Source organism: Nelumbo lutea, chromosome 1 (genome assembly GCF_056320005.1).
Source record: "Nelumbo lutea isolate HS-2025 chromosome 1, American lotus-T2T, whole genome shotgun sequence".
NCBI classification, from domain to species: Eukaryota; Viridiplantae; Streptophyta; class Magnoliopsida; order Proteales; family Nelumbonaceae; genus Nelumbo; species Nelumbo lutea.
In genome coordinates, this window is record NC_142684.1 from 168,963,266 (window position 1) to 168,977,054 (window position 13,789).

Consider the following 13,789-nt stretch of genomic DNA (forward strand, 5'->3'; position numbering starts at 1 on the left):
ACCTCGGGCGTGCAGCCCGGGGTTGTAGAGCTTCAACGGTGTTTGGCAAAGTGCACGCCTCGATAGGGTAAGAGGCCGAGGTCAATGGAAGAAGTCATGGTAATTGAATCCGAGGAGGCCACGACTTAGCTCAGGTGGTCTTCATCACAGAGGGGGATGCTCCAGAATATGCTTCGACTAAGGGCTTAGTCGGTGTGTATGTGTCGTAATGGTTAGTTCAGCCAGAGGACATCCTTGAAACAAAGGGAGTGGCTAAACAGCTTGCCTAGGGTGTGATGCTCCCTGGTAGTAGGAAGGAAACCAGTAGCTACACTAACAACTTCTTGGAATGCGTGACTCTCAATCAGGTCATGGCGGTAAGTTCAACTTTACTTGTTCTTCCTTGTTTATCTTATTTTGTACTAACTATTCGGTGCCCTACAGCTGATTTGTTTGGTTGTAGGCCTTGTCGACCACTTCTGTGGGTTGCGGCGATTTTATGAGTCACATGAGATTGAGAACGCCCATCTGAAGGTGAAGTTGGCCAAGCTAAAATGTTGCGTCGATGAGAGGGACCACACCGTCCGCAAGCAAAAGGGCCATGTCCATCATCTCAAAGAGGCGTGGGAGGTGCTGAGGAAGGGGCTTGAGGAGGCTGAGGCAAAGATGGCTCGAGTGAAAGAGGAGGGCATCGCCGAGTATAGAGCTTCAAAGGCTCATCAAAATGAGTTGGACGACTAAGCTATCGACTCTTGGCAGAAGGTATTTGCTCATTGTCAACAGAGGGTGATGCGTTAGTTCTTAGAGGTAGCTAGTGTCATCTAGGGGTTTGGCCCATTCAATACTGAAGAGCCCGATCGTGAAGATGTTGTTGTTGCTGATGCCTAGGAACATGCCAAGGACTCCCAATGGAAAATTGATGTGTTGTCTCTTCCCATCCTTTTTTTCGTTCTACACATCCTGGTATGACAAGCTTATAATGATTATATCAACATTTTCATTAATGGAAGTTTAGTATTTTTGTCAAGCATGTTCTATGCTGTTTTTCCCTTCTTTTTCTAAGTTGTTGTGCTTCAGAATTAGGTTGGTTTGTAGGGACCATAGGCCATATTCCTATACTTGCTCTTAGGCTAGTTGGGGTTTTAGACTTGACGATGTGGTAGGGGTTTTCGGCTTGATGGCCTCGGTCTCATGTTGATTAAGGTCTTGGACTTGATGCTAGATGGTTGGGATCTTTGACTTTGCGGCCTTGGTATCATATTGGTCGAGGTCGTCGGCTTTGTGGCCTTGGTCTCATATTGGTCGAGGTCTTTGGCCTTTGCTAACCGAGGTCTGTGGCTTTGATTTTCGCTGACCGAGGTCTTTGACTTAGTGGCCTCGGTTTTATGCTGCAAGGTCTTCGGCTTTGTGGCCTTGGTTTTACGCTGGCCGAGGTGCTTCCAATCTGCCAACATTGTTGGGGAGCTCGACAACACCTGGTCTTGGAAAGCTTCATGCTCTTTGACTAGGCTAGCCATGGTCCTCTGTTAGCTCTGCCCCGATTGCGAGTTGGGAGGGTGCATGGAGTTTGGTGGCCGTTCTCTTGCCATTATGTGGCTGGGATGTCGTATGATGGTTGTTGGGCCTTGGTTGTTATAGGTTTCTCAGGTCTTTGATGAGGTTGCCATCACACTATGACCATTGGTCAGTGTGAGCATTGGGAAACGACCTACTTAGGCTAGAATTTGGAGTCGTCACCCATCAGATTAGGAAATGGAGGTGATGGGACCTCTGACAATGGTATAAAAATTGTTTTGGTTCAATAGTAACTCTAATAGCCTAAGGCACTGACTAAATTAGTTCGGGTAAGACTCGAAAGGGAGAGGAAAGGGATTAGGCACCTCTCTCCTGGGTCCAATAGGTGGGGCCCACATGAGAATTTAAAACAAGTACAATCACAATTATTTAATCAACCCAAAGCATAGTATTATGGCAAAAATTGCAAGAACAATCCAATAACAAAGAGTCTACCATGTTCTAAGAAATGACTCATGTTATTAACAACAATGTAGACTATAAAGCACAAAAGAACAACTAAGAAATGGAAATAAAATACTAGTTTCTCTTAGCCTTGAAGGTTATCCCTGATGGGCTGATTTTGGTAGGTTCTCAGATAATCGATCAGGTCGGTTTTGCTTAACACAGGTTTGGTTTCGGTTTCAATTTCTGGTAACCTGACCAGGTAGGGTCGGTTGGAAAAACATCAGTAAACCGACCCAACTCGACCCGTGAACAACCCTACGGTTAATTTAAGGGCTCAAAATGGAATCTGTGTGTAATCAAGGAGTAAACAAGGTTTATTTTAGATGAAATTTCCCAAGGTAGGGTTTTTGGGTAGTCTGAGATGATTGGTAAGGTTAGATTGGGTTTATGGGGCCCAGATTGGACGGATTCAGAATCCAATCAATTTGAATCCTTGAAATGGAATCTATGTGCGATGGAGGGGTAAACAAAGGTGTTTTGGGCCAAAATTTTAAATTTTTTGGTTGGGCATTTGGAGGTGTCCATGATCTGATGGTGATGTTTGATTAGTCTTGGAGGGCCAGGATCATAGGGATTTGGGTCAATGTGATATTTTAAAACAAAATCTCGATTTGATGAAAAGGCAAATGGGGAAATCTAGGGTTGAAACTTTATGGTAAGGTGTTTTGATATATCCAAAGTTTAATAGTGTGGTTTGATCGGTTTGAATGTGTCATGATCAAGGGAATCTGGGTTCTGAGCATTTAAGCAAATGAGAGAGATCGAAATGGAATATTCGTTTGATGAGGGGGTAAACCGAGGAATCTTGAGCTCAAATTTCATGGGTAGGTGTTTTGGGAGGTCCTATATCTTATGGTTGTGCATGATCTAATGATTGATGTATAAATGGGGGTCGATCGGGGCCATCGTGTAGGTATCGAGCAAGTTTAATAGTAGATCTAAGGGCTCTCGAGTGAAAGTTGGCCTTTTTGGGTATTTGGGGTATTTCAGAGAGGTTGGATGGGTTTGATTGTGTGTTTGGGGTAAATTGGGGGTTCAGGTGGTAGATTGAACAAAAGTCGGGTGCTGATAGTCAGCGTGGAGTTTGGTCGGGTTGTATGTGGGCATTTGGTCGTTTGTGCTTAAAGGTAATTATTTATTTATTAAGTTTGTATAGCCCAATCGCCGTTAATGCTCGGCACTGACGTCATCAGCACATTCTAGCCTTAGCACTCTAGTTCCTTGGAGTAGGCCTTTCATGCTTAGTTTCCCCCCTTCAAGGGTCGTTTCACCCGAGATGATGGCGATGACCCTGACTGGGGGATCTTGGGTTAGGGCTCATCAATGTGGTGCAGCTCTTCTCTGGGTTTATGCTCTTTGAAATCGATGAAGCCACAAAGGTATCCATGTTGGATGAGGTCTTCCAGGTGGTGGCAAAGGTCGTGACAACTGTCGGTGTCGTATCCGTGGTCTCGATGGAAATCGCCATACTTGTCTCGATTTCTCTTGTTGCACTGGGTTTTCATCTTCTCAGGTCACTTGGCGAAGCTGCGGTTGTGTGTTTACATCAATTTGTTGGCTTGCAAAACATTGAGTGGAGTGAAGTTGTGATATGTCGGTGGTGGGGTGCTCAGTCTACAGTTGGGTTGGTGGTCTTTCCTCTTGGCGTCTCGGTCCAATCTTCAACCGTCGTGGTCTCTGTGCTGTCAATTGTGTTGGTCTTCATCCTCCCTGCGCAATGCTTGGGCCTCTTCGACGTTCATATACTTCTGCACGTGCTTATTGAGCGCGGTCAGGTTGGGTGGAGGGTTCTTTTGCAAAGAGAAGCTAACATTGAGGAGCACAACCTTCTCATAATGGCGGTTACGACCATCGATTGGTCTAGAGTCCAGACTTGAAGGGACTCGGTGTTGAACCACGCCAAGTATTACCTCAGGGTCTTTCCTTTCCTCTGTCGTACTTGCATGAGGTTGGCTGGCGTCTTCTAGTGCCTTTGGTTGGTAGTAAACTATGCCAAGAATTGTGTCTTCAATTGCTCATAGGAGGATATGGATCGCAGAGGAAGGAAGATGTACTAGGTTCTGGTGACTCTGTGGATGGTGGCAACGAATGCCTTACACATGAAGTCCTCGAAAGAGTCGTGCATCATCATTATCGCCTTAAACCCTTCAATTTGGTCGTTTGGGTTTGATGTCCCATTGTACTTCTCGAACTAAGGAGGTCACCATCCAGATGAGGAAAGCTCATTGACGATCTCTTGGACAAAGATGGGCTCTTTTGTGAGCTATTGACCATGACATTTCTTTGTTGGTCGGGCTGTTGGAGGGGTTGTGCTTCTATTCGCTTGGCTGTGTTCCGGTTCGGCTAGTCATTCTCTCAATTCTCTGATCTCGGTATCTCTGTCGGTTGGAACCATGTTTATAGACTTTTCCCCTTTTGGGATCGCAGGTTGGTCTAAGACTGAGATGGATTTTGCTTTCAAGATCAACGGTTGTTGCAGACGTTGGACGAGCCATTCTTTTACTAGCATTCGAGCGGAGTAATGGGATCTATTACGACCTTCGTGCATGTAAGGCTGGGCTGGGGAGTTAGATCATCTAGACAACTGCAGTCGTTCGCGGTCGGATTGGGCCCTATGCTTGTCTACATGGCTCTTTTTGGGTCCTTGGTGTGAGGACCGACTATAGTAGGTGCCTAAGCAATAGGGCAAGTAACTTGGGGGTCGTGCGCCGATTGCCCTGGCATTTCCATCATGGCTAGGAGATGGTCGACCTTCTGCTGCATGGCTTGGAACTGTGCGGGGTCAATAGCTACTTGGTGCTAGGGCTCTCGAGGTGGGGAGTTGCAGAGTGAGCGGGATCCCTGAGATGGGGAATGGGCTGCAGAGTGATCGGATGTGTTCTTAGGCATGGTTGCTTTTGGTGTACAGAGAGGGTTTTGGGAAATGACTTTTTGTTCGTTTCTCACAGACGATGCCAATATGATGTTGTCCGTTCTGAAGTGTTTTGAATCGTGGACACAATTATATAGTCCTGCCAACAGGACGAGGCCATAGTGGAAGGATGAAACCGCGTACCAGGATCTACAACCAAGAGAAAGGTTAGAGGGTTGACGAGTTGTTCCTTAGGTAGGTACTCCGACACTCAAGTAAGTAGGATCAAGAAGGATGGGGCCGGGCTGAGCAGGTTGAAATAGTAGTGGTCTTGGCCGAAGAGATAGTGCAAAGAGGTATTCAAAGAGTGTAGTCCACAAAAGTCCCTTACCTTGGGCGAGGAATACCTACTTATAGTTGGGTGTCTGTGTCGGCATCTACAGAGGTCTTAAGGAGGTTTCCTCTTTCCCGACGGAGTTCGCTTCCTTATCCGTATAGGACACTCCTTCTTAGTCATGCTCTTCCGTTCCGTGTGGCGTTGATGTGGCCTGAGAAAGGGGACGGCTATGGAGATTGCCACATGTCATCCTTGGCCAGCTCAACCATCACCCGAACAGAAACAATGTATAACGTTATTGACACATATTTGGGCCAACTTTGACTAACTCAATATTTACAAAAGGCAGCACTACGAGAGAGATCTAGATTGCAATGCAAACTTTACCCACAAGACATTATAGTTGTACATTGGGAACATCTCCCATACTTGTATATTTTTATTCACAACAGAATTGGATAGGGTGTGAGTAGTGTCTATTGAGTAGTGTTCATGTTCATGGGTTGCAAAATGTACCCGAAATGTAAATTATTAAGGCTATGTTTGGTTTGAAGGAAAAGGTTTCCCTTCTTTTCTCTACTTTTTCCTTCAAACGAAATACAGCCTAAAGGTGGTAGCAACTAGTTTATGCAACTCTTGGATGCCTTGCTCATACCTCGTCAAACAGTGTGGGTGTACATGTATCCCTTGCTTAATTTGTGTTCTAGTTTATATGTATTTTCCACGGGTCTTACACTCTTACCCTGTTTATAGTAGGATATAATAATTAATCTCTATTAGCTGACCATGATGGCTGTGTTAAAGGTTGTGTAAGTCTAATCAATTAATCTCTTTACTTCGTATGCATGATTAATGTGGGAAACTATTATTGGTCATACATCCATTGCATTCGGCCAACATGGGATAACTTTGGCCGTTGGGGGCCAACAATTTATGTTGTTGAGAGCATTTTTGGCTGGACGCGTTTACTTATTCATGTCCATGTCTTTTTATTTTTATTTTTGAATTTGATCAAAATAAAATAGAGGGCAATTACTAATTTATCCACTCATGGTAAGTGACATTCCCAAAAAACGCTGTCAATAATATAGGCTGTTGGCCCCCAACAGTCAAAGTTTTTTTGACCAACCCAGGCTGTTACCCACTCAATAAGGTACAAGTGTATCTTTGAAACCGGTCAAAATAAAATAGACGGCAATTACTAATTTATCCACTCACATGGTAATGTGGCATTTCGCTTTGACAATGAGATGATTTCAACCAGCCAAATTCTTTCCTCATCTAAGATTCTAAAATCCAACATCATGCCACCTTTTTGTAGCCAAATGACAAAATTCGGTCTTCCTTTTCCACTGTCATCGGCTTATAAGAGGCCGAAAGGTGGTGACTTTCCAAATTCACGAGTGGGATTGGCTTTACCTTATAACCTTTGTCATTTTGTTTGCATTTTAGTATTTGTCACTGAAATATTAATCTGAAGTGAATTTGTACATCAATTCAGCTTGATAGGCATTTGGTGAAAATACAAATTTTGTACTGAAAATGAAAATAATTGTTTTCTTCCTTAAATTTTTACATTCAAGATGGAAGCAAATTTTTTTCATTCAATATTGATCAATGTAAATAAGATAGATTCTGGTCTTATAATTCGTGTTTCCATCCATCATAATCAAATATATTTGATAAATATACAAAATTTATCAATACAAAATCAAGCCATATTTATATTTTCATGAATCGAACTGATTTGCATTTGCACACTAGTACAATGCTCACCCAGGATCTGGTAGTTGAGATGGTCACTTCATCATTATTCTCAAAGTGGAAATGCAGGAGTGATCCAATAGTTCATTACTATACATCCTGACTAAATCAATAACTCTAGGATTTTGAATTTAATACAAAGGGGCATTCTTTTTTAAAGATTTTGAGAGGGGGAAATGTTGGTCAGTGGGATTTTGGTTTCTATTGATCAAGAATCTCATGTTTTTTTTTTTTTTTCAGATTTATGTAGGGAATAGGGAAAATTTATTTTCCTGGGTACCACTTATTAGAAAAAGTGATACCGATATTCTAGGTGGAAAGGGAAAGTTGACACTAATTGAATGGGACAAAAAGATCACTTCTAATAATGGATTTTTATAATTAAAATCGTCATTGCCTTATTTACATGAAAAATTAAAGAATATAGGTACGAATAAGTGTTTTCTAAAAAACTTATTTAAATAACTGAATTTACCCAAATAAATAACTTACCAGAAAACAAACAAAGTAAAAATATTATCTGAATCTACATTTTCTCGGCAATGTCTACAACTCTCAATTGTGGTTTTGCGATCCCAGAACTGGATTTTTCATGGTATGGCCAGTGGGTCTCACATGTACCCCCATGGTGGCAAAGTCCCGACTTAAGATCTACCGACCGACCAAAACCTGACTATGAGGATACTGGACAGAAAGAAAATAAACAGTACAATACTCAACTTTCCACATATGTGCTTTTATGTTTTATCTTGTTATGAATAATGGCTATATATCTATTTATCTTCTAAGACACACGGCTTCAAAATTCTCAAATTGACAATGGGGATCATCAAATTATGTCTTTTTACTCTCCTCCATCATGTAGACCTTTCATGGTTAGATAAGTAGGTATGGGTCTGACATGGACAAAGAAACCAGGCTGTAGCTGCAACTTTAGTAATTTGGGAAAAAAAGACTTTCGTGTTTCCACGTATCCTTGTTTTAGTCAAAATTTAATTTTGAATGTTAAATGAAATAGTTTTAACATCCACTGCGAAAAAGTAATTGTACCTAGAGTCAAAGTTCGTTCAACGATCCTTTATTAATTCATGATGATTTAGATTTGCCATGTCAGCAGTTGATGTGTCTTCTAATAAGGCCAATAACAAAATTAATAATAATTTTTGCTTCTTTCATCACCGACATTGTATCATTTTCCACTCTTCCTTACTCCTTGCCCAAGACCAAGACGCATAAAAAAGAAAAATATATAAAATTACGAAAATAATGAAAAACTAGACCCCATATGTTTGGTTTGGCACAAGGATTAAATGATGATCTAGTGCACCTAATTAATATTCCGTTGTATCATTTGATTGAAAGTTGGTAAAATGTCACATTACCGAAATTTTCCTGAAGGATACACGAATTTAGCTCTCTAGTTATTAGAGGTGATCATTTCTATCCAGCCAGCAAGTTTCTGAGCTTAGGACCAGGTTCAATATAACTGCAATTCATATATTATATATATTGTTATTTTGTTTTATATTATATATATCTTATAACATTAAACATATAATATATATCATGTTATATTATTTGATATACACATATTATATGTTTTATAATATAAGATATTAAAAGCATAGGCCCAAAGCCCGGCCCATCCCAACCCATGCTCACTTCTACCTGTTGGTTGTAACAGAATACAAATTTTGTATATATATATATATATATATTTATCTGGATCTATATTCTCATCCCATAAAAAAATTGTAATTTTTTTTTTCTTTTTCATTTGTATTCATTATTAGTGTAAATTTTGCATCTCAAAATTTGATATAAAATATGTACTCCCAATTACAGGGTGCCACGTGCCCTTCTCTCTACCTTATTCCTTCGTTGGCTCAAGGTTTTTCACCTCCGCTCGAACTTCACCTAAGCACTCGCAGACCACAACCTAAGTGATTGTGCAGGACGTTAATTGTCGGCACCACCATCTCCTTCTCCACCGTGACTTCCACTTACATCGTCCACATCCAATTGTCCACCATCGCGATCACAATTGAATTTGCAGCACTTATTCAATCCTGCTTTGTCACATTAATCTTGTGAATCCACAATCTCAATATGTTCCATCACCACACCTGCCATCAGTTTAAATCGACAAGATTTATCGATCAAGGTCAACATTGGGGAAGGAAGAATAGGAAGGGCCGCCTCAAGATACAATAGGAAGTTTTTCCTTCCTAATTGACTTGAATTTGGATAGAATTGAATTGAAATCCAATAAATTTATAACTCTAACCTGTATTTTATCACATGAAGAATCCAATGGCTGAGCTAGATTATCCATTCAATGTGTGCGTGTGTGGACTTCTTTATTGTACACTTGTTTTTACTTATGCCTTATTAATCGTAGTTTTCTCTCTAAAAGATATTTATCTTTTTCATTAAGATGTTGTTCCTCATGGATGATCCAAAGCATTCATTGAGTGGGCAGCTAATCCAGACTATCTATTGATAGATTGTTCCTCTTATAGCACCGCCACCCAGCGGAGTTGGAAATCACATACGTATTTGGGCTGTGTGGGAAGTGGGGGAGAGGGATAATATGCTTCAGAACTCAGGACTAATGGCAGTGGTGGGTAATTAGACATTGACAACTGTGGAGAAGGAGATGATAGTACCGTCACTTGGCGTCCTACATGGTTGCTCAGGCGGTGTCTAGTCACTGTTTTGGTGGAGTATAAACCCTTGAGAGTTGAGCCAATTAATGAAGAAGATAAGACACCCTTCTCACATCTCAACTATCAATCTTTTCATTTTTATTTTATTTTAAAATTTTAATATATTTTATTATTCATTAAAATAAGAGAAAAATACATTTGACGCTATTAATCTTCTTACACTTGTAAAATATACACAAGACGTGTTGTGCAAGATATCTGAACTCGTGACGAGTAATATCATCTTTCTTCCTATTTTACTTTTTACAAATAACACAAAGTCAAATCTGAAACAAAATTAAATCAGAATTTTACTTCTCATTTATATTATAATATTTTTATTTTGAATTAAAATTTACTAAACTAGTTTTCTTTTTCAAAGTTTCAGGCTGGGTCTATTTTACTTATTAAAAAAATAGGTGTATCGACATGTAAAAAATATGATACGGGGTGTATTCTATAATTTGAACCTTAATTTCCACTATAACCACTGTTATCAACTTGTTATTTTTTTTTTAAGAAGAAGGTGAAATAAATTTTATTAATAAGAAAAATAGTCATACAAAGAGGGAAGAAGCCAGATCCCCCTCACAAAGAGATCAGAGATCCCATATACTGACTGACTTTAGCATCAACAATACATTCTGATCACAGAACTCAAGAAGGACTGACGTCCAGGATGCTACCCTACCACAATACACTGGATTAACACCTCAGCGATTTTCTTCTCTCTTCTGAAGATTCTGTCACTCCTCTCATATATACCAAATCGAGCTGATAACTGCCGCAGAGATAGATCTCCAAATGAGCTTGCCTCTCTTTGATAAGACCGGAAGGTGCCAGCCTTTTAACAGCTCCTTTACATTGCTCGGCATAACCCAGAATACAGTCCGGATCTCTTGCCCACTGCTTCCTACCCACATTCCTGCCTAAGTCATCAGTTTTGGACACATATCCTATAACATGTGCCTCTTCTTCACATATGCAGAATTGCATGTAAAGTAAAGAGGATATAATGGGATAGACGTTAAAGCCCGCAGAATTGCATGTGAAGTAAAGAGGATGTAATGGGACGGATATTAAGTCCATCCTGTCAAAACTCAAATTTCACCCATTAACCCAACAGGGGATGTTAAGACCAGAACTAGCTCCTCTAGTTGTGACCTTGACATTACTTCCTGTTAGCGTGAGGTTGGTGATGCAGGCTGATTCGGCCCGACCAATTGAACAAGGGACATGTGGACGCGATCCAATAGCAAGATGATGACTCATCGCTCCCCGCCACCTCGGCAGGACGAGCCACCTCAGGTACCTTGGCCACCTCAAGTATGCGCGATTAAGTGTACTCTAGCTCTCTTAATTCCAAGCTTTTAGCTCGCAACCACAATAAGAATACTAACTTAAGCATCGGAGTGACCTCATCGGGTTAGCCACCCCGGGTTCTCTGATCTGTTTTCTTGCAGTCCACCCATCTTGTTCAGCAACCAACGTCCGAATTGCCGTCCAGCTAGGTGCATCCAGATCACGCACAATCAATTGATGTCTTTTGTGGGATAGATACACAAAAGCTAAGTTGCTACTCATCTCTTGTTTTCTACTTTGTCTCAATGGCATCTTCAAGCAACACCAATAAGTCCACCGACGTAAATGTTACTGGGGAACAAGACCGCATTCCAGTGTATCCCGAAGGCTCCTCCGTGACCATCAGCCAAATAACTATCCCCCTGACCATCTCGGGGGCCCCATCAACCCAGTCCTTTGCACGCCTTGTTTCCTCGGGTAAGCACCACTTTCTCCGTGCCAAAGCCCTCTATGGTTCCCCCTGGAGTTGGGAACCAATAGTTTGACGAATTGGTCAGTAGCATTCGAGCTATGTAGTTGCAGATGCAACAGATACAACGACTTCAACTGTTTCAACAGTACTATTTCTACTAGCAATACCAGCAGCAATTTCCACCGCTGTAGCCTTAGAACCAGAATCAGAATCCGAACCAGCACCACAGTCAAAATGAGAATGTGCACCAATCTCCCCACCAGGGTGTAGAGAACCCTCGGGTCCCAACTCCTTCCCGAGGTCGGACTCCACCACAGGATAGGGTTGATGGTCAACGCACACCCCCTCCTTTTCATAGGGGAAACCAAAAAGATTGGCCCGAGGAGAGTTGGCATACAAGGACCAATTAGCAGCAACCCTCATGACTTGAGAACCGCAATCAGCAAGACAACAACCATCGAATCAGGGACAGAGGAGTAGGCTCATGGAGAGACCCCTCAGCCCCCCGTAACAACCACCATTATGCTCGAGACCATGAAGACACGGGAGGCAGAAGTTAGCTCCCACCTCACGACAATGTTTGAGAGTGCGAACGAACAAGGATTGAAGTACCAGATAATACTGAGGTAAACAGTACCAACGTGGAGGTAGCAAGGAAGCGATGACGTCGAAGATCCCATTGGGTATTAGCTAAGAGCAGCCCGGTATCTACTGCTGCACAACTGGCTCCAGTATTGTTGAGTTGGCCCTCCCCTCTATCCCAAGACATCCTCACAGCCCCAAGGCTATAGGGGTTCAAGACACCAATGATGGAGACCTAAAGTGGGAAGGGAGATTCGAATGACAACGTTGACACCTTCCAGTCTATAATGTTACTTGCCGGAGTGGATGAAGCTTGCATGTGCATAGCCTTTTCGAAGACGCCCAGGGGTACAACTATGACGTGGTACATGAATCTAGCGCCGTACTCGATTAAGAGTTGGGCGCAGTTCGCCGATAAATTCACTGCCCACTTCATCACGTGTAAGAAGTGTCTGAAGTTGGTAGCAGGCCTTCTGGGTGTGGTGCAGAGGGATAATGAGACCATCAGAAGTTACATCAGTAGATTCAACGAAGAGTGCCTGCCAATCCCCAACATCGACCCAATTGTGCGACTCACTGTGGCGATAAAGGGAGTTCGACACGAGAAGTTTTCTTGGCACCTCGGAGTGAAACCCCCCAGAACTATAGAGAGGTTTCTCGCCGAAGTCGAGAAATACATGTAGACAAAGGAAACCCTAGAGCTCAAAAAGGAGCCTTAGTAGGGAGAAAAAAGGAAAAGAGAAAGCGAGCAGACCAATAGTAGCAAGCATTAGCAGTGGAAAAGCAAGCCTTCGAGGAGGAGCAAGTCCCTGCACAAGAGGAGTAAGTTGCCACCTTGGGGTGCTGGGTCAAGTCGGTGATCTGGAACCCCGCTAGTTGAAAGGACCACTTACACCCCCTTCAATGCGAAGCGGGGTAAAATATTGATGGCAATCAAGGATTCCAACCTTAATGTCAAGTGGCCACCAAGGATGTGGGGAGATCCGGTGACAAGGAATCTGAATGTCTACTGTCACTTCCACCGGGACATCGGGCATAGTACAAAAAATTGCAGAAACCTCAAGGAGGAAATCGAAGATCTAATCCATCACAGATATCTGAAGAAATATATTCAGCATGGTAGTAGAGAGATGATAGACCGACAAACCAATCAAAGAAGAGAAGCCCCAGAATCAAGCAAGAGGAATGAACCATCACCTCGGCAACCACATCCACCTAAAGATAGGCCGATCCGCTGGGTGATTAACATGATCACCGGTGGATCCATTGTTGCGGGGTGTACCACGGCAACAAGGAAGACCTCGGTCTGAGAGTTGAAGCAAGAAACAGAGAACCCACCAAAGAAACCTCGGCTTGAAGTGCCCATTTATTTCACCGAGAATGACACACGTGGGATTCAATATCTGCACGATGATGCCTTGGTTGTCAAGCTCATGATTAATGACTTCAAGATGAAGTGAATACTAGTGGACTCAAGAAGTTAAGCCGATGTCTTATTTTTTGAAGCTTTTGACAAGTTGTAGCTGTAGCGAAGCGACATAGAGACAACAAAAATACCTCTGGTGGGGTTTAGTGGCGAGGTGGTCAGGCCCCTCTGCCCCTCATCCGAATCATAGTGGCAGTTGCAGTAGGAATGTGGCCCAATTTAGTGCGTTTCAAATACAACTTCCTTGTGGTCGTGACTCCATCCCCCTACAACACAATTTTAGGTCAGCCCATTTTTCATGCCCTCCGAGCTGTTGTGTTGACCTATTAATTGTCAATGAAGTTTC